The sequence below is a fragment of the Brachyhypopomus gauderio genome, chromosome 7, assembly GCF_052324685.1.
Source record: "Brachyhypopomus gauderio isolate BG-103 chromosome 7, BGAUD_0.2, whole genome shotgun sequence".
NCBI classification, from domain to species: domain Eukaryota; kingdom Metazoa; phylum Chordata; class Actinopteri; order Gymnotiformes; family Hypopomidae; genus Brachyhypopomus; species Brachyhypopomus gauderio.
Genome location: NC_135217.1, coordinates 14,005,803 through 14,031,497, shown reverse-complemented (window position 1 = coordinate 14,031,497; position 25,695 = coordinate 14,005,803). Strand labels below are relative to the sequence as shown.

Genomic DNA, 25,695 nt, shown 5'->3' with positions numbered 1-25,695 from the left:
CAGATTAAGGAGTGAGAGTTTGGCAATCCGAGGAAACAACTCAGATGTTAATCGGTTAGCATGCAGCATTTAATTGCACATTGTGAGTGGGCACTGTATGCAACTGTTAGTGAGTTATTTTGAAAGCAAGCCCTAGTGAGGTAACTCAATTACACCACTGCACTCTTTGCTTTCAATCATAACTACATACTTCCCCTTGCCCTTATTCTTATAATAGCAAACTACTCTATCCTAATCTGCACAGCAAATTAATACTAGTGACACAGGATTTCCTACAGCACAAACAGCACAACCAATACCGATCAATAGCACCAATGCCAGAGTCCCAGGCATTCTTGAACCGGGTACAAACAACGATCAAGGCGCTGTGTAAGAGTCTGGCCTGTATGCATGCACATGGTGGGGCTTGATGTACCACGCATTGTTCCACCTCATTCTCCTACCTCTGCTCATGTAGGTTATAATTACTATTATTCCCCCACGCCAAAAATAGCCGGTTCTAGCCATGGCCGCTGAGGGCATCCTCCACCCAGCCCGGTCCGCACAATGGCCTCTCTCCTCACAGGGGAGGGGTCTTCCTGATCACCGCTCTGGCAGCAGGGGGAAATGGTAATAAAGTACACAATGCTGGAGACCTAGCCAAGCTTTGTGATACTTCAGGCTGGAACCTCTCCAGCGTTCTCCCACAAAAGGTCAAATGCAAAATTATGATGGAAGTGCAAAACTAGGTGAAATGTTTTATTAATATAACATAAACAGTAAATGCTTAACTGTTGTCTTGCTGTCTCTTTCTTTCCCTCTCTCACTCTCTCTCTTACACACACACACACACACACAGAGGGACTTGAGTCATCTTGAGACTTAAATATCAGCTTTAAAAAGGAAAGAGAAAGAATAAAAAATGACAAAGGTCACTAAAGTAGGTGCCATGTGGTTTTAAACCAGTGTGAACCAACTGTTAACCGATGTAACTTGACTGTATCATATCAGGCCATGGGAAGATATAAAGGGTTGCACACATTTGCAAAATACATGTAAACTCATACATAAAGGTAAGCAAATATTATTAGATTTAAGGCGCTTAACAAAATTAAAAACATATTGTATTAACCTGCTGGGTCAGGGTAGCTTTACTTAGTACACAAATGACTCACGCTGCCATCGGGGTGCCCAGAGTTTTGCATATGACCATGTAGTTCGGCAAAGGCATAACAAACAAAACAGTGCGTGTGAATTTAAAATTATTGATACTCTGTGTTTGCCCATTGTCTTATCATAGCCTACATCATATCCAGTTAATGTATTTAGGAGATCGACTGATTATTGAAATAGCATCAGTTTATTGATTTGAACAGTTTGTAGGATCAGTCTTCATACAGAGGAGCGCTGAGCGTTGAGCGATAGCGTTCAGGTAGACGTAACAGTCATTCTCATCAGTAATAGCAAACACCCCGGACATTTACCAGTAACCATACGCGAAAAAACAGGGCAAATGTTTAAAAAAACAGCCGAACTAACTTTGTGATAATTGTTGTAACGCTATATACACCAACCTTCAACCATAAACACCACGGGAAAATATCGGTTTAGAACTGAACTCACCAAACAAAGCAACGTAAGTAGGACGCCAAGTAGTCTCAGCTCTTTTCTCTTTCGAGTATAATTCTAAACAAACTGACGTCAATATATAAACTCGAAAACAGTCCACCGTCACTATCGAGGTGTGAGAGATACGCATTTTGTCTGTTATTTATCAACGGCTCAGCGCCTTCCTGTCTCACTCTGCTTTCTTGCCCTGTCGAAAAGATTTGCAGCCTCACGAACAGGTGCAGTGATGCAGCGAGCGGCTTCGTTGCGGGCGCGCGCCTGGGGAGCTAGCACAGACCAGCTCTGCGAAGATGTGTTCAAGACGTGAGAGTGGAGGATGTGACGGTTTCGTTCTCTCTGTCTCTCTGTCTCACTCTCTCTCTCTCTCTCTCTCTCTCTCTCTCTCTATCTCTCATACACACACATACACACACGCCTCAAGCGCACCACGCAGAACACAATTGAATTCACACGATACACACAAAGGCTCCTTCTGAATATTTCGTGTCCCAGTTTGACTCATCTCATTCTGCTTTCCAGCTCTGTTTGCTCCTAGACGATCGCGTTAGCCTTTCGTGGAGTGGCTATGTGAATCTTTAAAAATTGCTTTTAAAAATTGCTTACCATTAATGTACGTCTAGGCATCCATGAAACACAATAAGATCTAGACATACATTCTAAAGCAGTAATTTTGGTATTGCAAGACCACATTAATTTAACGTTAATTTGTTATCTTGCAGTTAGAAATCTAAGAGTTACTGTAGTGGCATGATATTAGTTTCAATGTTGGTGAACCCTGCACTGGTAAAATCTTCAGGAAGGAACAACATTTTCAATTTGCACATTTAAAGCAGAAATACTGAGGGCATTCACAGATGAGATGTGAACCCCATGAATTTACTTCTCAGTGTTCTACACTCAGTGTAAAATGTCTAGTTGATAATAGAGTTTGAATTGTTTCTAATTCTCATGTGGTGTGTTGGTTATCACTCTTTGAGTCTGTTCTGTTATAGTGACATCACTAGAAGAAACTGAAAAAGTGAATTACATTTCTGCAGCATAAGAGAATGAGAATTCAGGCATTACAACTTGCTCACTTCTGTAATAGGAATGAATTACTAACAATGTTAGTAAATGCTGTTACAATCTACATAACTGTATAATTAACAATGGCTGTGATCAGTACATCCCTACATCTGATGCAAGATGAAGAATTAGGCTTTGAAACCAAGGCAACATGGCTACTGTAGCTTACAAGATGGTGCTAAATGAGTACTTTTAGCCCATGGCAAATAATTTTCCCCCAGGGCCATGTCCCTCAAACCATTCAATCAGGCCATTCTTTTCCTTATCACAGCCTTGCAAACTCACTTTAACCTACTGCATCATTAAGGATGTATCGGTTTCTTAAAAGTCACTAAAAGAAAGTTTTAAAAAATGTTTTTCATGTGAATTCTTCCCTGGGCATGCTAGTGTTCCTCTGTTCCTCGTCTGCCCTGCAGGAGAGAGCGAACCACAAAAACAGACGTCCTGCATCTCGAACACCCTCATTATATCTGGTGCATGTAAAAGGTCATGAATCTTAATGTGGTTGTCTGATCAAAAGGTCAGACTTCTGTTTTTACAAAATTGCTATACCCATGCAGACACACCCATACAAACACACACACACACACACACACACACACACACACACACACACACACACACACACACACACACACACACACACACACACACAGACAGGTTGTATGATTCACCAGCAGCTAAACTTGGCTGCTTCCCTGTAACAGTAACACAAACCTCCTGTACATATGTCTGTGAGATGAAAAGCAGTAGTGCTTCTTTGAGCTTGTCATTCCATATATAGGACCATATGCCAAGGCAATACTGCTGCGTATATATACAACAATGTATGAGCTGCTCTAGACATGTAGTGGTGTACTTTGAGTAGCCCTCTGACCCTAGTTAAAGCAGACTGCTGGCTGTCCTTGCTCAGCATACTCTGTGATTTAAAACAAGACAAATGACAGCATTCAGGCTGCCGATTTGCAATTGTAATTTGCTCTGTTCATCTCGAGGCATTTGGAGTGTAAACACTCACCAGTTAGCAAATTAACGTGCAGCAGACTGACAGAAAGCTCATCAGAGTTAGAAATCTCCTTGAGCAGAAGAGCCAGCAGAATAATGCACTCTTTTACACACACACACACACACACACACACACACACACACACACACACACACACACACACACGCACACACACACGCACACACACACAAACAGATATTCCTTTTTGCCCACAAGACGTAGCAGGCTTGTCACAAAGAGAAACAATAAGATCAAAACTGTAACAGACAGAGCAGTTAAAGACTAGAAAACTGAAAATGAACTGGGGAAAGTCTCAGATTTTAGAGCCACAAGAATGCAGCCAAAAATAAACAAACAAAAACATGCAATAATACTGTAAATACACCGAATCTAGTTACCACAGCAAGAAATCTCTTATCCTTTAAATGATGCGAGAGATTCTGTAATGTTTTTTCAGACACCCTTGCAATAACCACAAGTTTCTGTTCCAGAATGTTGTTCTGGACAGAATTGCCTCTCACAGTAATTTCTGTACAATTCGACTTGTCCTCTTACAACTTCCATGTCCACAAAAACATGCACAAAATAATTTTCACCCATTTCCCCATTTTATGTCTGCGGCCAGCTAAGGCCACAGCCCAAAGATGACTGCAACATCCTCTCACACATCTTTCCCATGTCACTGTTCCATGTTAGAGTGTTGACCTCGTTGACCTCACCAAATCAGCCACACACACACACACTTGCCTGCTACTTCGTTAGCAACACCTCACGGGTACACACTGTTCTCCCTTTGCCATGGTGAACAGTGAACAGTGGTTAGCTGGGGCGTGTCTGGGGGGCAGACTCCTCTTGGCCCAGCGGTGACACTGGTGTGTGTAAAAGACCCCAGCCATACTGCCATGACCTCCAGGTTCAACCCCTCCAGCATTTATGACCATTTCATTGCCACAGCAGTGCTTAGAATGTCCCACCATCACCATCTCCGCTATCTGCAGTGGTCCTGGGACATGTAGTTCAGAAAGTGGCTATGAACTACACAATTAAATGCAGTTATTATAATGCCCTTAACATACTGTATGAGTTTCAATAAACTCAAAATTTTAAGGCAGCCAGATTACATACTTAAAAATGAAAGCAACACCTTTCATTTATAGCATAGCCAGTGTGTATAAGGAAGTTGTTTCTAATATAGCTGCAAAGCTGTAAACGTGCTCTTCATAGACACATAGCCTAATGTAACAATGCAAAAACATCTGCAGTGAGGCAGCACAACTGCACACTCAAAGTGGGCCACTGCAGAAGCTGGTTGACGGGCCATGGACCAAACCGCAGTGCCTTCAAGACTCCATCAGGAGATTAAGGGAAGACGGATTATGCTGGACAGGCAGGGAGAGGCTCAAAACGAAGATGGGGAGGTTTATTAGTGAGCTGGTGCAAATGCAGTTCCTACTGCTGCATGCTAGCTGTCCCTGGACCAGTTACCAGTTCAGAACTTCACCTTGTATACCTAGTCCCAGAAAGAGTCAATGAGCACAGTGTATGTAGCCATATTGTACAGTGCATGTCTATGTTATTTGCTACTGAAAAAAGAAGTAATAGCCTGTATATACTTGTTTTGTTTCCCTGTTGTTTAAAGCTATGCTAACCCTCTGTGGTTGCTAGGGGAATTCAGTGGTAATTCCAGTACTGTATTTTGGATTTTCCTGGGCAATTCAAGAAATCCTTGTACAGTGCAGAACATGTAAAGGTGTACTTTGTGAGATTCTAGTTAAGGATCGAGGAACACTAGGCCCCTCCCCAAGAGACACCACAGGATCTGGTGCTCATCAGAGAACAATGATGTCAAACTTCTCAGGAGGTTAAAACTGCCCATTGCCGAAATGCAGTTGATGCATGTGACCTGACAGTCACAGTTTGGCCACCTTACTTCTCTGCTCCTTCTTCAAGAACTTGTGGTCCAGCGGCGGTCCACAGTGTCCACAGTGTATGACATACATTTACTGACACACACACGGATACACACACACATACACACACCCTAGTGATGGTGTGACCTTGGTGTTGTGATGGTGGCCATAATGACCCATTGGCTAGAGAGTAGCTTGCGGGACTCATGCCATCTTCCTGTTTGGTGTCAGGGACGAGGCCAAAATGTTCTAGCAGGATATAACAATGGAAAAAGGGGGTCAGAGGACTCTGTGGTGGGTTGTCATAGCGATAAACGCATCGGCTCAGGGAAGCTGCACTTCCTGCACTCTTCTCTTCCTCTCCTACTCTGACTGCCCCACTTCCTATGGGGTGGCTTCCTTTGCAGGAAATGATGTCACATTTACACTCACGCCAAGTGTCCACTGATGAAGAGTGTCGTCATGGTGTTTTATGCTTACTGAAGGAGTGGCTCATCCTAGCAGGTCTGAATCTGGCTGCAGATTCAACTTCACTGGGCTCAGATTCCAGTTCATCTCCCTCAGATTCCAGTTCATCTCGCTCACACATAAACTGCCATTCCTTTAGTTAATGGTAGACTTCTGAATAATCATGATCAAAATATCCAAAAAACAAATCCTTGACCTGAAGTAGTCTTGCGCCCTGCCGACAATGCAACCCTCACTACTATCCAGTCATTACTGTTAATGTCTGACAACCCAAAATAATCCCCCAAAGCTTTAGCACCAATTGCCTTGCATTGGAAGACAGACAAATACACGGCCACCACAAACACATTTCACCTTAGATTCCAGGTTAGCACTTTTATAGTTATCAATTACATGTTATAAACGATCATTCAAAACACAGTCAATAAATGCATATGAAATATAGGTAGAAGACTGTTACACCGCCGCCCATCCACATCTCTACTGCGCGACAGTAAGAATCTCTGGAGACATGGTGGAAGGTGTAAAGAGGAATTAAACAAAAAAGGGCAAAGGCCTTTTATCAAAATGCCATTAGCCTGCTTTACTGTGTATTTCCTTTTCTGTATGGTCAGCATTCAAGTAAACACACACACACACACACACACACACACACGCATACACACACGCGCGCTCACACACACACACACACACACACACACACACACACACACACATTGAGCTGGGGGAGAAGGGTAGATTACCATGACAACTGTACACCAGAGATCTGATTTAGAGCCTTATGGTAACTAGGTAAAAAAGAAAACTGTTCAAGTCTCAAATGGTCACTAAACAATATTCATGTGAAGTGGGGGATCGTGTCTGATTAAAGTCATTGAAATGTGGAAGAAACTAAATAGCAGAAAACAGTAGATAGGCCTTATGAGCATATGAACCATAGCAAATAATGTAATTTATACACAGTCAGAACTATAAATCTTTAATATCCAATTTAAAAAAAATATTCAAAGCACATTTGGATAATTTTAGAATTTATCTGTTGGCAAGGTTTCAGAAGTAGTTCAGAAGTAATATTACTGTTGCAAATAAAAGCTGTAAGCCATAGGCCATATGCAGTACATCATGAATCATTTAGTAAAAAATGTTTTCATGTCCTATAAAACATTACCATATGCTTAATAACATATGGCCACTAAAAGCATCATGTGTTCATGTCTACATGGACGTGGTTGTGCAAGAATTGATGTCCATTCAAAGCCATTAGAAGTGTTTTGGTCCACTAACCAAAAGAGTGGGTTACGTGTTCAGAAGCACTAATAAAGGGTCACACCTTGTAGGTGTCCAGATGAAGACATCAGCCCACCCATTTGCTATGCACAACTGGTATTGCCATGTTCTTCAGAGCTGTTTGTTTTTTTTGACCATTTGCTTTGCTGGATATTTTTGAGGATCCACCCTAAACCTGGCAGCAGCACTGGCTTGTGTAAACCCCTGCATCACTGTTGATCCTGATACATTTCTGCCAGCACAAGACCCACAGCCATGCCACTATGTCAGTGTTACTGCTGTGTTGAAAATGGTCTGTCACTAAAATCTGGTCAACAGTGATCCCGTGGTCAGACATGTTCCAATGAGGAATTGATTAGAAGATGGCTGATGGACTGTGCAATCCTAAAGATACAGTACAGTACTTTTAGAATTTTGAATCCTATAACTTGCCTAATACAAGTACTATTTTCTAATAAAATATGCAATAAATATAGATGCAAGAGAGAAGCCTCTATCAAAGTTAATGGTATGAACTGGACCTGGGCACTAACACAAATTTTCTAATTCTTCATTCTCTGTGTACAAATTAAGATCTTCAGATAGAGCCATCAGCATTGTTAGTGCTGATTGGAGACTTCCCTGAAGCATTCCATCATCAGAATTCTGTATCGACCAATGAGAGGCATTGATTTTGGTTATTGACCCAATTAACTCCTGATTTTCACTGTTCCTTGCAGCCAATCCTAGGAAATACTTGTATTCACTGGTTTACTTTTCATCACATTTTAATATATTTTAGGACTTCTGTGTTGCTTAATAAACAGACTAAACATTGTTACAGAACAATAAAGAGTAACACTAAACATCGTATTGAAGGTCATTATGCAAATGAATTAATACATTTATTTTCTCACTGCTTCTCTCCACATTGCTTGGTGGTGTACTCCTTTCCTCATTCATTTGATATGCCTGTTTTTTTTACCTGTACTTTTTTCATACCTGTAGGCTGTCTGTGAGAACATTCTACCTGGCCAGCCAGAGGTGACTTTGGTCTGAAAGCGTTCTCCTGTCATCGCCATCGGCACTGTTAGACACGACAGTTTGTTACCTGCCCTTCACTTTGATTTTGATGCTTTTTGCTGACCATTATAATATCCAGTTTGCACTAACAGGAACACAGATCCACATATGACCTCAAAATGCGTATTACTAACGTGATAGAACGCTTAGCAAGTTAGTCAACTTACCATCAGCCTTACTGTATATAAGAGAAGCCAAAGCTTGTGTTTTAAAGGCAGTCACTGTGTTGAGAATGTCTGTTAGGATCCAGGCTGGTCCCAGAGCTGAGATTACATCAGTGGAGGCCAGTAATCGGAACCTTAACGTTCTTACTGCGCTGATCTCAGAGGTAATTGACTAGAGATAGCAAAGCTGCAGTAAGGGCAATAATTTGTTTTCTAGGCTAATTTTGGCATGCTTCCAAGGGTGAGTCAAAGCTAAACACACACACACACACACACACACACACACACACACACACACACACGGTCGTACGTCTATCCCTTTCACCTACCTAAACGTACTTATTTTAGAGTCATGTTCCCTTGTATTTCTTCAGTATGCTCCTGTCCATAAAAATTGCTGGTTTTAATTTGCAGCCAGTATAACAGGACTTGGGCTGTACACAGTGTAGGACATGACAAGGTGTGTTGCATCATTGTAACACGGCCATTTGGGTGGGCTCTTACAGCATAATGAGGCCAAACCCACCTTTGGGCTATGCTGTTTTTAGCATCTGCTGATGACACGGGGAAAAAGGCAACTAATTTTCTGAAGCAGACTGACCAAAAATCTGTCCTTCAGGAAAAAGACTGGACCTGCATCTGGTGTGGTTTAATAATTAATAAGTGCGGTTGGACCAGGGGGGTGTTTGGGTTATACTTCTCTCAATTATGTATGGGGAGCCTCACCATGACTCCATTCATTGCAGCAGGTGCAGGATTTGGTTAGCTGAGAAAACACTGAGACGTGGAGCTCCACACTGTGCAGCTCCGCATCATTCTGGTGCTGCATGGCTGTGATGGCTGAATGTTTTGCACTGATCTGAAAATGGGTTGGATGTGTTTTGATGTTTTAAGACTAAGATTTATGCTGGTGCAGCTAGTCCTCGGTCAGGGTAAATATACCAGCTTCAGTGAGACAAGAAAGAAAGCAAGAAATGCAGGCAGACCCATAGAGGATACAAAACCTTTAACTTGGGGTCACAATCAGGTCAAGAAGTTGAATCACCCACTTCCTCCATGTTATAGTATTTGCTACAAAGGAAATTATGATAGTGGTAAAATGGAATCTGTCCATCCGTCCATCTATCCATCTGCTATTTGGGTAAAATGAAAACCACTAGCCAGCTGCCTGTCTGAAAACTCGCTCATTGGCTGAGGAGAAAATACAGATTAACCTTTGAAGGCTTTTTAAGTATTTGAAGTCTGCTAGTTGCGTGTGCAGGACAGAGGAAGGACAGAGCATTCTCTGTGAATATATGTGTGTGTGTTGTGTGTGTATGTGTGTCTTTGCATTCATGTGTAGATGCACCTTTGTGTGTGTGTGTGTGTGTGTGTGTGTGTGTGTGTGTGTGTGTGTGTGTGTGTGTGTGTGTGTGTGCATGTGTGAGTGTGTGCATGTAAATGCTAAATGCTGTCTGCTTGACTACTTGTGCTCTGAATGCCTAAGCCACACACTTTCTCTTTAAGAGTGTGTCACTAGGCAGAGAAGTGGCTGATGATGCGTCTGTGTCAGTCAGGCAACACCGTGTACAGTCACATACGCTGTAGCTCAGTGGAGCCCGTGTTGTCGCCACACTGCTTCCACCCCCCGCTGGAAACCCGCATTCAAATCAAAACAGCCTGAGCTAATCCAATTCCAGGTTAAAAATAATAGATGCCTCATAATACAAAACGCAGGGGGTGTGATGAGTGCTTTGTGTCTGGCAGAGTTTCTGTGACTTCCTCTTCTGTCTGTATGTGACCGTGTGTTTCCTCTGTATGCATGTGCATGTGTGTACGAGTTCCTGTGCTGTGACTGAGTGTGTGTGTGTGCGCATGTGTGTGTATGTGTGTGCCTTAGATCCCCACAGACATGTGGCCTGCTGCCCATGGGGGCAGGAAGAACAGCTGTCCCAAAGAAACAGAGAAAGAAGGAGAGAATGAGGGAGTGAGAATCTCATCACTGGGACCATTATGCCCAGCCACACTATCCACTGTGTGCCCTTAACCGCCTCTGCAGCTGGGCCTGACAGAGACCCTAGCCCTTTCCCATGGGGAGAAACCCCCTGAACAGCCTCTCTTGCCCTCACTCTTTTCTTATTCTCTCTATTTCCCTCTCCCTCCTCTCTCTCTCTCTCTCCCTCCCCCTCTCTCCCACTCCTCCACCCAGAAGGGAAGAGACACTGTGACCTCCCTAATTACCTTTTTCACCAGCCACACCACCATTGTACTCCCTGCCACAACACCTACCAGCCTCACTTAATCAATACACACACACAAACACACACACAATATTCAGACTGAGTATACACTACCGATGATTCACCACATGTTTCCGACCACAGCAAACATCTGAACAACACATCATCAAAGGCAAATATACAAATTTCTTCAACAATGCAGCCAGGCTTAACACTAACACTCTCCATGTAGCCCTGTCAGTGCTCATTCAGAGAAGTGCTGAGGTGCGCCCTGATGCGTCTAAAATGCAGCGACCTCTGCAAAAGCCACTCCACTTCCAATCTCTCAACTCGACAAGATGGATGCCGGGACACATGAGATGAGCTGTTGGCAGTAGCCGGTTGTTCCAGCAGAGCTCCTGCAGTTCTCCTGACTCCTGACCCTTCATACTGATCCACACTCTGAGATCAGGGCGGGGTTCAGGTCTGAGATCAGGCCTGGGATCGGGTCTGAGATCGGGTCTGGGATCAGGGCTGGGATCGGGTCTGGGATCAGGTCTGGGATCAGGGCTGGGATTGGGTCTGGGATAAGGTCTGGGATCGGGGCTGAGATTGATTCTGAGATCGGATCTGGGTAAGGTCTGGGATCTTTTTGCTTCCTAAAACGTGGCACAACCCCTGTCAGCTGTTTGCACCAATGGCTGCCTGGCAGAAAATAGCCAGGACTGACCATCGCTGATGGCCTCTCACGAAAGACTCACTACCTCCAAACCCCTGAGCGAACAGGCCACATTTTATTCCCAGAGGGGCTATTGATTGACCAGTTTATCGTTATGCAAACAGATGGTGAACCTGAGGAGAATGAAGGAGTGAAAAGCCATTTACATTTGGCTTTGTGTGCGTTTCCAAAATAAAAATAAAAATTGAACGGCACTAGTGGCACAGGTTATATCAGTCATAATGGCACTAGTGGCACAGGTTATATCAGTCATAATGGCACTAGTGGTACAGGTTATATCAGTCATAATGGCACTAGTGGCACAGGTTATATCAGTCATAATGGCACTGGATGAAGACCCATTGGCCCATATGAGGTGATTTTTAAGGGTCACTTTGTTACTGGCTGTTTTAAGCAATGGCACAGAAGCGCGAAAGTCTGATGAATGGAATCTTTTCGTGTGCTGACAGCCGATGAGCATACTTCACCAGTGACACACGCAGCCAGCCTACTGGAAACCATAGACGCATTGAAGTATGAAGTGTAGCCATTGTAAGAACCAGAACACAACAGTGAGTGAAGTAAATTACTCTAATTCTATGGTGAACACAATGGGAAGTCATTGGGCATTGGGAACGATGAAAGATGACTGGCTACTATACTGTAGAATATCCATTATTTGCACATATATCAGCACTATATCCTCCCCAGCACCCCTGCCTCCTCCCCAGAGTCCAGCACCCCTGCCTCCTTACAGACCAGTGCCATCAGTTCCAAGAGTTTTTTTGTAAGTGTGTGAATGCATGCATTTGTGTGCTTTGTGGGTGGGAACTTAACATGCAAGATACAGGCATGCTACAGACAGACCCATCCCCCTCTCCTCTCTCTCTCTCTCTCTCTCTAATTGTGTGGTTACTATTGAAAAGCACCTTTATTAGTTCACAGCTGGTTCGTACAACAGCATTAACCAACTTAAACAATTGAGCAATTGTCGCAGAGCAGTCTGAAGTGTGTTGAAATGTCTCACAAATGCCTTCTGTGTCTCTATCTGTATCTGTGTTTGTGTGTATGCGCACACATGTGCCTGTATGTGGCACAATACTAAACAGGAAAATCCATTCTTTCATGTTTCTCTGTCATTGTGTAGCCACCACGGAGTAAATATGTAATCTGAGTACATTGATCCCACCCTAAATCAATGTTAAGAGAGATGATAATGTAACTGGTAGACACTGCAGTGCTCACTGAGCTGCCATATTACACATGATGCAATGGAGTGGACAGCGCTGTCGGTTAGAGTATTGCCTGTGGAGTGGATACTGTAAGACACAATATTACCTGTGGACAAGACCCTGTGGGTTAAAGTATTAACTGTGGACAGGACCTTGTGAGGTAAAGTATTACCTGTGGACAAGACCCTGTGGGTTAAAGTATTACCTGTGGACAGGACACTGTGGGTTAAAGTATTACCTGTGGACAGGACACTGTGGGTTAAAGTATTACCTGTGGACAGGACACTGTGGGTTAAAGTATTACCTGTGGACAGGACCTTGTGGTGCAGAATACTGCCTATCAGACTCTGTAAGGCACTATTAAAGAAATAGTGTAATTTAAATGTAATTGCTTTTTGTACAGCATTTATTTCACTTTTTTCCATGTTTTGATAATTACATTAAATGTCTATTATTGGCATTAAACAGACATTGCGCTCATGCTCGGTATTTGTTTGGTGTGTGTAACTGTCATTTTACACACTGAGATAATACACACTGAGATAATACACACTGAGATCTTGTTTTCTGCCTTACTCATGCCTTGAAGCACTAGCTTGAGCTGCCTCAGCGATATTTATGTAAAGTCACCTCAGTTTAACATCATTCTTTCAGTTGGCATTTTGAAACTGAATTAAAATGACATTCATATGAAACCTGGTATTTTCCTACCAGTACCACACACTAGTACAGTGACTGACTAATGCTCCTGATCTGTTCAACATAAAGTGTCAGGTATGTCCAGCTACTGGAAAGGATAGAACTGTTCTGTATGTTAATAACAGTTAATATAGTTCATCGCAAGCAATTTAACAAATATTTCATTGCAAATTTCACTGGTGGTGTTTTTAACAGCTCTAGTGGATCTACATAAAAACTGATAGCGTGACAGTCACACTAGGACATCAGTGTATGTTCTGTTTGCTATTGCAGAAAGCTAAAATCATTGAGACATAAAGATTACCAGTAACGGCAGTGAGCTTTCAAATGAAAATTAGTTCTTACTATATGGTCATGACCTCAATAGCTTGCGTCAACAGGTTGATTCTTTTAAACACTTTGATGGAGGTGGCAGATAGCTGTGAATACATAAAGGCATTACAAAGTGCTTTTATATGAATTAGTTTTCAATCAGTCTAAATAGGTTGTGGTGGCAAGTTAATTGCCTTTAGCATTTAAAAATAGCTATTAGAAAAAAGACTTTCACTTGTATTTGATGACACGATAGGTGTACCTGCGACTTAAGTCTCGTTTGGATGACTGAATTCTTCCTTCTAGCGTTCTATGGTCATTTAATGGTAATTTTATGGTTATTCTATCAGCAGACTTTTGAATGTCAGCATGTCACCTACAGTGAGGAAAATAAGTATTTGAATACCCTACAAGTTCTCCCACTCAGAAATCATGGAGCGGTCTGAAATTTTCATATTAGATGCATGTCCACTGTGAGAGACATAATCTAAAATAAAAAATTTAAAAATCCGGAAATCACAATGATTTATTTGTGTGTTATTAATGCAAATAAGTATTTGAACACCTGTGAAAAATCTATATTTGGTACAGTAGTCTTTGTTTGCAATTACAGAGTCAAACGTTTCCTGTAGTTTTTCACCAGGTTTGCACACACTGCAGCAGGGATTTTGACCCTGTCACGTCCAGCTCCGCCCTCCTCCCTGGTCCCGCCTAGTTTCCCCATTTCCTTGGTTTCCCTCTGTCTGTCACGCCCCTGTCTTCGGTGCTCGCACCTGGGTCTCGTTTCACAGTGTATATCATCCCCTCTGTTTCAGTCCTCCGTGTCGGTCATTGTGTTTGCCCTGTACCTGTTCTTATACTTCCTGTAGCCTGTGCATTGTCTTCGCGTCTCCGTCGTGTTGGTCAAATTAGTTACAGTTTGTCTTCCCTGTTTTAGTCTGGTTTCTCTTTGTTTAATTATCTGGTTTCCTTCTTACACTCAGTTTGTTTCCCCTGTAAGTTTAGTTTGTTGTAGCGTGTTTCCTCCTTCTAGATTCATGTGTATGCCTGCATGTATGTATCCGTGTTCGCTGGTCTATTCCGCCCCGTTTCAAAGTGTCTGTGTTTAATACTTCTGTGTATTGGTCTATGTTTTGTCACTGTTTCTAGTGATTGTGTTTCATGCTTCTGGGTGTTTGTCTGTGTTTTTGTGCTGTGTTTCTGTCCTGTTTAAGTCATGTTCACGCTTTGTGTTTCTATGTTTATAGAGGTCTGTCGTGGCATGTTTGAACTCTGTCTGCTTAGTCATGCTTATAGGTCTTTCACATGTTCACCGTAGTTTACTTACCTCTTTGTCTTGTTATTTTCCTTTGTGTGTTCTGTTGCCTGTTTTATTTAATAAATTATTCTAATACTTGCGTTTGCGTCGCACCCGCCCCCTTGATTCGTAACAGGCCCATTCCTCCACACAGATCTTCTCCAGATCAGCCAGATTTCTGAGCTGTTGCTGAGAAACATGGAGTTTGAGCTCCCTCCAAAGAATTTCTATAGGGTTTAGGTCTCAAGACTGGCTATGCCACTCCAGAACATTGATATGCTTCTTATAGAGCAACTCCTTGGTTATCCTGGCTGTGTGCTCTGGGTCATTGTCATGTTGAAAGACCCAGCCACGACCCATCTTCAATGTCCTAACTGAGGGAAGGAGGTTGTTCCCCAAAATCTCGCAATACATGGCCCCAGTCATCCTCTCCTTAATACAGTGCAGTTGTCCTGTCCCATGTGCAGAAAAACACCCCCAAAGCATGATGTTTCCACCCCCATGCTTCACAGTAGGGATGGTGTTTTTGGATGGTACTCATCATTCTTTGTCCTCCAAGCACATGAGTGGAATTAAAGGCAAAAAGTTTCTATTTTGGTCTCATCTGACCACAGAACTTTCACCCATCACTCCACTGGATCATCCAAATGGTCATGGACAAACTTAAGATGGGCCTGGACATGTGTTGATTTAAGCAGGGGAACCTTCCATGCCATACATGACTTTAAACTATGACATCTTAGTATATTACCCACAGTAACCTTGGAAACAGTGGTGCCAGCTCTCTTCAGGTCCTCCTATGTAGTTCTGGGTTGATTCCTCACCTTTCTTAGGATCACTGCTACACCACGAGGTGAGATCTTGCATGGAGCCTCAGTCCAAGAGATTGACAATCATGTTTAGCTTCTTCCATTTTTTAATAATTGCTCCAGCCGTTGATCTTTTGTCACCAAGCTGCTTGGCAATTTCCACGTAGCCCTTTCCAGCCTTCCGGAGGTCTACAATTTTGTCTCTGGTGTCTTTGGACAGCTCATTTGTTTTAGCTATGTTAGTAAAGTCTTACTGATTGTGTGGTGTGGACAGGTGTCTTTATGCAGCTAATGACCTCAAACAGGTGCTTCTAATTTATAATAGGCTAAGTGGAGTGGAGGTGGGCTTTTTAGAGACGGACTAACAGGTCTTTGAGGGCCAGAATTTTTGCTGATTGGCAGGTGTTTAAATACTTACTTGCAGCAGTAACACACAAATACATGTCTTAAATCATACATTGGGTTTTTTTTAGATTATGTCTTTCACAGTGAACATGCACCTTAGATGAAAATTTCAGACCCCTCCATGATTTCTAAGTAGGAGAACGTTTACTCTCATTATTGAATTAACATTATTATGTGAGTTGTTAAGGAGAACATACACATATTAAAGAATTAGCATTGTGCCAATGAGCATTTACTCATGATTTCAAGTGTAAGGTTAAGCAAACCCTTGCATGGTGTCCTCTCTTTTAACTGCAACCAATTAATTAATTTAATTTAAAATATCCAAATTCAAATTCAAATATATATTCAATATTTTCACTCAAAAATAAAAAGTTATCTCTAATTCTCATTTAACTCCACAGAGAATGCCAGATCCACACACCCATATAACTTCATTATTGTTGTAAAAATTACAGTAAATGAGTAACTGGGTTTTCCATCAAATTGTTGCTTTATTGTACGGTTTCTTGTATAATTCGCTGCCAAACCATGGTGCAAGTAATTTACTGTAAAATGATATTGACATTTTTATATTCTATTCATATGCATGCAGAATTCTGTTAGAGCATTGCCTGAGCTGATCTAGGATCAGCAGTCTATTTCCAAACTCAGCCTGCCACTGTCAGAAGAGGAAATGAAACTGTTCTCAGGGCAGTGCAAAAAATAAAAAGAAAACACCCAGCCTCTGGAGGCAGTGAGCTGGGTTGAGTAAATATGGCACTGCAAGTAAGTAGAACGTGTTATAGCTTTGGCCTGGATTCCCTGTTAATATAAATAAATAAGTGTAAATAAATAGATAAATAAAGAAGGGGATGGGTGTCTGCCGGCTGCTGGTTGATGGCAGGGCTGAGTGCGGCTGCCTTATAAAAGGCTTTTAGAGCAGCATGCAGGTTTAAGCAGGCGCCATGCCAACGCCAAGGCCATGCTGCATGAGCACGCTGCTCGGTGAGGTCACATCCTCTCTGCATTTCCTGCGCAGAGAGGAGAGAGAGGAGCTCAAAGCCTTTGCCAACAGAGCACTCTATCTATCTATCTATCTATCTATCTATCTATCTATCTATCTATCTATCTATCTATCTATCTATCTATCTATCTATCTATCTATCTATCTGTCTGTCTATCTATCTATCTATCTATCTATCTATCTATCTATCTATCTATCTATCTAATACAGACAGAACAAGGCAAAATGGCAACAGAACCAATGTAGACACAGACTCCAAATAGACTCTCTCTCTCTCTCTCTCTCTCTCTCTCTCTCTCTCTCTCTCTCTCTCTCTCTCTCTCTCTCTCTCTCTCTCTCTCTCTCTCTCTCTCCCTCTCTACCAGCACAGGCAAACACTCTGAACTCTCTGCTGATTCCTCCATAACAATGCTTTCTTCCCCGTCGGACAGATTTCCAACACCGTGTAGCACTCCCTCTAAACCACATTGTACATTCATGTTTTACCACTTGAGGAGAATCAAAAGGCATTTGTGCTCACCCCTTGATGCAGCGTACCACCCAGAAGGTCAGGTTAATGAACAACATTTCCTAGTCATGCTTAGGAAACACCTAAGTGAGCATGTTAATGATAGAACAGGCCTACCTCCCTGTATTACAGATTAAAAACATAAACCAGCAGTACGGTAACAGAATGTTGCCTTGCTGAATTCCCCAGAGTAGCAACTAGTGAAATGCGACACTGTTCTCTTATCATGCGACGTGCCAATGGTTTTTGTAATGTAGACATAGAGTCAATCAGAGAATTTCCACGTGCGTTGGCTCTGACACATTTACCACCAAGTGTGATTGATTTATAACTCTATGGCCTCTGCAGAAGACTTTAATCCTGGGTAAACTGTCTAAAATAACATATGTGTAAACTGCCTAAACTTTGTATAAACTGAATGTATTGATTTTGATCTGTCTATCTGTGTATTCATGTCTGTTTTGTTGTCTGTGTATTCATGTCTGTCTTGTCCATCTCTCTTCCTGCTCATCTCTTCCTCTCCATTCATTGTGCAGTCAGTCTCTATGCTCAGCTGGTGGAAGAGTACGAGCACATGTCTGAGGACGACTTCAGCAAAGGGAAAGCGAAAGAAAAGGGGAGGGGGGACAGGAGAGGAAGTTGTTTCAGACATACAGAGTGATGAGGGAGGGACAGATCGAGAGTGAGACAGAGGGTCTGCGAGAGAAAGAGGGAGGGGTGAGAGAGAGACAATGTCTCACCAGTAATGTGGTAGCAGAGGACAGGTGATGAACGCAGGGCCGAGCGTTTGTGTCGGCGTGAGCCGATTAGGGTCTCAGTGAAAAGGCTTAGACCTCTCTGACCGAGTTTCCAACCTCACCCCTTGTTTTCTCTCTCTCTCTCTCTTTCCCCTTCCCCCTCCCTCTTTCACGCTCTTTCTCTTTTCTCTCTCCCTCCCTATCCCTCCCTTGCTCTCTTCTTTCCCTTTCCCTCCAGCTCTTTCCCTCTCTCATTCTTTTACTCTCTATCTCTCTCACTCTCTCTCTGACTCTCTCTTTCCTCTGCTCTTTCCTCTTTTCATTTTCAGAGTACGGGTATCTTACTCCACCTTTCCTTTCACACCCTCACGTCAAGGGAATTAATTTCTTCATCTCTCTATTCTTTACTTAGTCAGGGCTGGACAACACAAATTCATCACCATACAGGGGCGAGGTGGCCCCGGCCCCAGCAGACCCTATGCTAACACTGCATTTTTCTCATGCTGGTCTTACTGTAAAGGCACAAAAGGCACCAGCCCCAAACACCCCCCCAGGAGGTTGGAGCGTTGATCTGCCCACCATCCTTTTTATTCAGGGCCAGAACATCAGGTTTGATGAAGTGACATTGATCGAGTGTATTGATCAGTTCCCCAGGAGCTATCGCAGAAGGCTTCGTTTTCTCCATGGTAAATCCTACATGACACAGGGTGGAGGTGTGTGTGTGTGTGTGTGTGTGTGTGTGTGTGTGTGTGTGTGTGTGTGCTGAGAGGGGTTGCTGTTACTACATGACCTGATCATCACTCAATCACAAATATAGTCTTCAAATTAAACTATTCTGTAGACTCTACACTCAGTAGAATTCAACTCCAAATTTAGTTGTATTGTGCTTTATACATCATGTTGTCACCCTCAGGATGGAGGATTCCTTCATTTTGTATACATTCTGTGATTCTGTGGTCAGGGGTATGCATTAAATGACATCCTGCAGAACTTGTGTAAAATTGCCAAGCAACAGTGTGACCAACGAACAGCCACCATGATGTGCTAATAGCATGAATGAAGAGGCGCTACTCTTGGTGGCACCTTTTATGCGAACACCAGACTATGATTGGTCAGATCAGCCAAGGTGCTCTTTAAATAGGCAAATCCATGTAGGGCATAATAATGTTTCTTTTCAGGTCAAATACTACATGAAACCTAAGATCAGCAAACCCACCAGAATATATCCAAGTACCCAGTAGGTAGAGTAGTTGGAAAATCAAATTCTCCACATTTTTCCCTTTGTTCAAAGTTGTATGAGCCTTTTGCTGTGGTTCAGAGAGCGGCAAAGACTGTGCTGTAGTGATTAGAGTTAAGACATACACAATGTGCCCAACAGGATGGAGGGGTGCATGGCAAGACACGTGGCTGTATGAGGAGGGGGTGGAGCCTGCCATGCACTGATGCCATCCCGTCCCCTCCTGTTGAACATGTCGCTGATTTGATCTGCTTCATTACACTTACACACACACACACACACACATGCACACACACATATGCACACACACAGGCACACAGGCACACACACACTCCAGCACACCTGGGCAGAAAGCAAGAGGAGCCACGTTCCTAGACGTGCGTTGTCAGGTGTGCAGCACGTACTAGCACAGCTGGCACACACATACACTCTAAAGCCGCCCCAGGTGCTGTAAAATGTTTCCACTCTGCGTGAGAACAAGGCTGGTCTTACTCGTCCGCCCTCCTCCCCCATCGGGCCTGCACGGTTCCGTCTGCGCGAGACACCAACATTTGGGTCAGTGCATCTAATATTAAAGCTTTCTACAGGCCATTAGTGCATCTGAGATCGAGATTACGTTTCCCAGAAATGGTCGCCGGCTAAGTCACTAAACGCACGCAAAACGAGGGGAGGCGAGCGAGGAGAAGACACTCCAGAGTGACGGTTCTTGCCCACAAGCAATGGCACCCAGCAAAGGGGAACTGAAACCACAATGGTGCAAGTGATAAAGGGAGGGGCAGGTTTGTATTATTATGCCATTCATCATGGTTTACTTTTACAAGCTTCAATTCCATGTTACTCTGCCACGTAAATAATATCTCACCAGTGAAAAGGTCTGTTACTCTGAACGCTTCCACCACTGGAGTTGAACGTGAACTCTACTCTCATGAATGTGCAGCTCTTGGAGGAGTGGGACAGTAGAGAGCATAGAGAAACATTTTCTCATGTGCTGGTGTGGGTGCTGGTGAGGGTGGTTCCCTCCTCTACCACACCCAGAGAAAAATACAGCCAAGCGAAAGTCCGGTGTGACCAGAGCTTCAGGCTCCAGTTTGAAGCTTTGGTGTGTGTGTGTGTGTGTGTGTGTGTGTGTGTGTGTGTGTGTGTGTGTGTGTGTGTGTGTGTGTGTGTGTGTGTGTGTGTGTGTGTGGGTGTGTGTGTGTGTGTGTGTGTGTGTGTGTGTGTGTGTGTGTTTGTGTGTGTGTGTGTGTGTGTGTGTGTGTGTGTGTGTGTGTGTGTGTGTGTGTGTGTGTGTGTGTGTGTGTGTGTGTGTGTTTGGGTGGGTGTGTCTGACATTCAGCTGACTGCACATCACAGCTTCCTCTGCACAGGCTCGTCTCACACCGCACTGTTGCTGTTCCAACATCATTTTGGCTTCCTCCATTTTTTTTTGGACAAATTAGGTCATTTTTTTCTTTGCAGGTAATCTTAAAAAAAGATTTTCTCTGAGAAAAGTGTGAGAGTGTAACCATTTGACTTACACACACACTTGTAAATTTGAGATGTTCCAGAAACTCTTATTACATTAAAAAAAAGTAAAAGCCTGAATGTTCATGAGGAATATGTAATACGTAAAGCTTCATTTCTACTGTCAAACCACAGAAAACTGTAAAATACAGAATCTCATTCACCCATCGAGCAGGAAGGAACTTAACCTTCACCTTTGTATGCTTCAGAGTGTCAGGCTTGTGTGTTTCCTGTATGGGTAAGTGTGTGTGTGTGTGTGTGTGTGTGTGTGTGTGTGTGTGTGTGTGTGTGTGTGTGTGTGTGTGTGTGTGTGTGTGTACACCTTTGTTGAGTAAGAGTGTGTGTGAATGTCTACGTGTGCACACATTCATGCATAATGTCCGTGTTTCTCTCTTCATTAGTGCAGCCTGGCACATGTTAACTCCAGAGTTAACAACACACATTGCTCACCGGGACCTCTTCATGTCTGCTTCCCTGAGAAGCAGGCATAGGGAATTTCACTTCTGCGTCATCCACACTGATCCCAGATCAGCTTTTGCCGCTTCGTCCCTGCTCTTATCTGTTATGTGAGCCAGCGCAAAACAGATCTGAGATAAGTGTAACAAGCAAAACTCTCTGAGCAGCAGGGGATCGCAGGGATGTAGACTACACAGAGCTCCCAGCTGAGCAAGTCAACACCATGCGGTAGGGACACACACACACACACACACAGGCAGTTTGCTGTGAGATAATAACTGTGATTCCTATAACAAGCCATGGTGAATGCTTGGAGTCTGGTCTGGGACTGGACATGGGGAGACCTGGACAGATCGTCGTATGTGCTCTAATTTAGTGAGCGGAGCGGTCTTGTGCTAAGAACTGGATAAGCATACAGGCTGCTCCACTATTACAGAATGAGATTAGATCAGATGAGAGAGAGAGAGAGAGAGAGAGATAGAGAGAGAAGGCATTTATATTGTCAGCATCCTCATACCACAGGCATCCATTATGAAATGGCATGTCGTTGTGTGGTAGAGGCACATCAACACTATATCATCCATCACACGCGCACGCACACACACACACACACACACACACACACACACACACACACACACACACACACACACACACACACACACACACACACACACACACACACACACACACACACACAGGTCAAGTACCTACTATGAAAAGATGCGTTGCTCTTTATTGCTCTTGCTTACATAAACTGCCTCTCATGCCAACACTCATCCCTTTTTTCCTTTCTTTATTCTCTCTCTCCCCCTCACCCCCCACTCGGCCATCAGCACATCCCCAGAGCCCTGAGAACACACAGCCCTCCCCCTTCAGAGAGAGAGAGAGAGATAGTGAGGGAGAAAAAGAGAGAGGGGGAGAGAAAGAGAGGTGAAAAACAAAAGATACGCCTGCATCCCTTCGCTCCACAGCCATCTCAAAAACGACAGCAGCATCTCTCGCTCTCTTGTTGTCCGGGTAGCGTCTGTGCGCTAACCCCCCCCACGTTCACCAGTGCCCCTCGCACTCTACCCCCCCCACGTTCACCAGTGCCCCTCACACTCTACCCCCCCCCACGTTCACCAGTGCCACTCACACTCTACCCCCCCCACGTTCACCAGTGCCCCTCACACTCTACCCCCCCCACGTTCACCAGTGCCCCTCACACTCTACCCCCCCCCCATGTTCACCAGTGCCCCTCACACTCTACCCCCTCCCTGACTGCTGCACCATGTCACCTTCACCTACCACAAAAGAAATGAGATCACTCTCTTACCTTTGTGTGACCGACTCTGTTTCTCTCGATGTCCCTCTTGCCGGTTTGCACTCTCACGCTCCCCACCCCTCCCTTTCTCCCTCCTTCTCTCTCTCTGTCTCACTCTCTCTGTCTCTCTGTCTCTCCCCACCTGGTTCATAGCCTCGCCTCATGCAGCTTAGCTTAGCAATCCCCACAGCAAGGTCTGCAGTGCCTCCGTGTCAATGTCATAACACTGCTGTGCTGCGTGTGCTGTATGTGTGTGTGTGGTGTGTGTGGTGTGTGTGTGTGTATGTAACAGAGTCTGTGCAAGGGGGAGACAACGGCAGGCAGAAGAGAGAAGCTAGCAGAGCGTGGACTGAGCCTCCGACATCATTTCCTCTATCGCACAAAGCATTTCCCTTTGCAGTATGAACACATCCTCTTTTCTATTCTCTAGGCTTATTCTCAGTATCTGCATCAGAATCACACAAGATCATGAATACATATACACTCACACACTCACACACACTCACACACATGTACACACACACCGATGCAGTGGTGTTGTTGGATATTCTAAAGTGGGCACCTAAGCTACACGCAAATTAGTGTGAGCATGCATGAATGTGTGAGAATGTTGAGCACATATTTTTTTAAAAAGCTCTTACCTCCGCCTCTCCTGTCTGTATGAGAATCCGCTTTGCTGCATCCTGCCTGCTTCCTCCATGACACCATTTTTCTGTCCTCTTTCTCTGTCACTGTCTCCCTGTTTCTCTCTGTGTCTCTCTGTCACACTGTCTCTGCATGTTTCTTCATGAGACAAGAGAAAATCCTTCTGATCCCTGTCCCAGCCTTATTGTGTCCCTATCCCGCTGTTCTGGCTGAGGCAGGTTGATTTGTACTCTCTCTCTCTCTTTCTCTGTCTCTCTCTCTCTCTCTGTCTCTATCTGTCTGTCTCTCTCTCTCTCTCCCAGCACTCCTGCCTGTATTCCATTCACATCACACTAAGTCCAGCCCCCACCTCCTCCCAGCACCGTGACTACATCCCCTACTGGTCTCTTCCCCCACCCCCTCCTTCTCTCTTGCTATATCTGTTTCTCTATCTCCCTGCCTCTTTTTCTCTTCCTCTCTCACTTTCTCTCCTTCTCTCTTCTGTCTCATCCTTCTGTCTCTGTTAAGGAGAGACATTACAATAGAGCAATTAAATAGGTGTTTACAGTGTCTGCCTATATACTCTTTGTATCTCTGTCTGTCTGTCTCTCTATATGTGTTTGTCTCTAATGTATTTTTTAGACTAATGTTACGATTTGTGTGACTGGATTAAGAACCACCAAATACTGAGTGTATGCAGTACTGTTGGATTCCAGCTATGTCCTTCTCAAAGCAGTTTATAATGCAAACATATGTGTGAAGGTGTGGCAGCTGCTGGAACACCACACAATGGGAATGTGTGTGTGTGTGTGTGTGTGTGTGTGTGTGTGTGTGTGTGTGTGTGTGTGTGTGTGTGTGTGTGTGTGTGTGTGTGTGTGTTTTTGTGTGTTTTATATACACTTCCACCTCCACACTACTCCACTTCTTAAACCATCGCTCAACACATATTACCCCACAGCGATGGCAGCTTGTCAGTTTCCTTGTGAAGACCCGCCTCTTGAAACCGTCGCCTGTGCTGTCGAGGGCGACAGCGGCTGTGGCGACGCTGGCACCTGTTTTCCCAGCCTGCGCCCGGTGCTCTCATTGTGTCACCGTGCCAGGGCGCTGGTGTCAGTCACCGTGCCAGGGCGCTGGTGTCAGTCACCGTGCCAGGGCGCTGGTGTCAGTCAGGCGGCAGATTGGACGATGGTCTGGCGGCTGAGTTGTGCTTTTGTGAACCCCTCCCTTCCTTACAGGCAAATTAGCACTCGCTCACCATAAAGGATTATGCTACTTTTAATTTGCCTTTTCTAGACTCCAGTGCTGAAAAATTTCTCTCAGATTTTTGGGGGTAATTGAGTTTCTCTCTATCTCCCTTCTCTCTCTCTCTCTCCATCCCTCTCTCCCTCTTTCTCTGTCTCTCTATCTCTTTTTCCCCCTTTGGCATAGATTATCCCATCAGGGGGCACACAAATGCACACACGCACACACACGCACACACACACACACACACACACACACACACACACACACACACACACACACACACACACACACACACACACAGAGACCAAACCAAAAGCTTCTAATCTATCCACACACTCTCCCAATTCCCTTCATGTCTCAGCCCACATTTACATTTCACATGATTAACAGACCCATTTCTCATTCATTTTAACAAACTATAGCTTAATGGGGGCTAATTTTGTGTCCGGACAACCTCTGCACCTCTTCAAGGTCTTCAAAGAAGGACTCATGATTGCACTTTTGAAGTCAGATTATATAACTATAACTATAACTTTAATAAATATTCTTTAGGTGTCCCAAGCAGACTTATGCATTCACACGCACATGCACATGCATCCCGCTCCCCGCCTTACACCTTGCCACGCCTACAAGCTGGTGCAGAATGGGGCATGCGGGTCCCCCTCCGCATTCACTAATTACAGATTTACGCGTCACCTCCTGCTTGGCCATATGGCTGTGGAGGCAGGGGTCAGCCATTCTGGGTAACCCTGGGGCAGAGTGGGGAGGAGGGGGTCGGGGACGATGCTTCAGGCCTGAAGGTAGGGCACGTGTGAGATTTCACCTTCAAAGGG

At 44.1% G+C, this 25,695-nt stretch overlaps 1 protein-coding gene across 6 annotated transcripts in view; it reads right to left on the bottom strand.

Moving 5' to 3' along the window:
* The window catches only part of sipa1 (signal-induced proliferation-associated 1), a 55,632-nt gene extending 31,655 nt beyond the window's left edge, over positions 1 to 23,977 (bottom strand). For 4 of the 6 annotated variants that reach the window (XR_013132323.1, XR_013132321.1, XR_013132322.1 and 1 more), the window contains exon 1: positions 1,603 to 1,931. The gene's annotated coding sequence lies outside the window, so the exon portion shown is untranslated. Of the gene's footprint in view, positions 1 to 1,602; positions 1,932 to 23,005; positions 23,368 to 23,634 lie in introns of those variants that run through there. The other 2 variants (XM_077011952.1, XM_077011953.1) reach the window with 2 other exon arrangements.
* Positions 23,978 to 25,695: the final 1,718 nt, after the last annotated feature.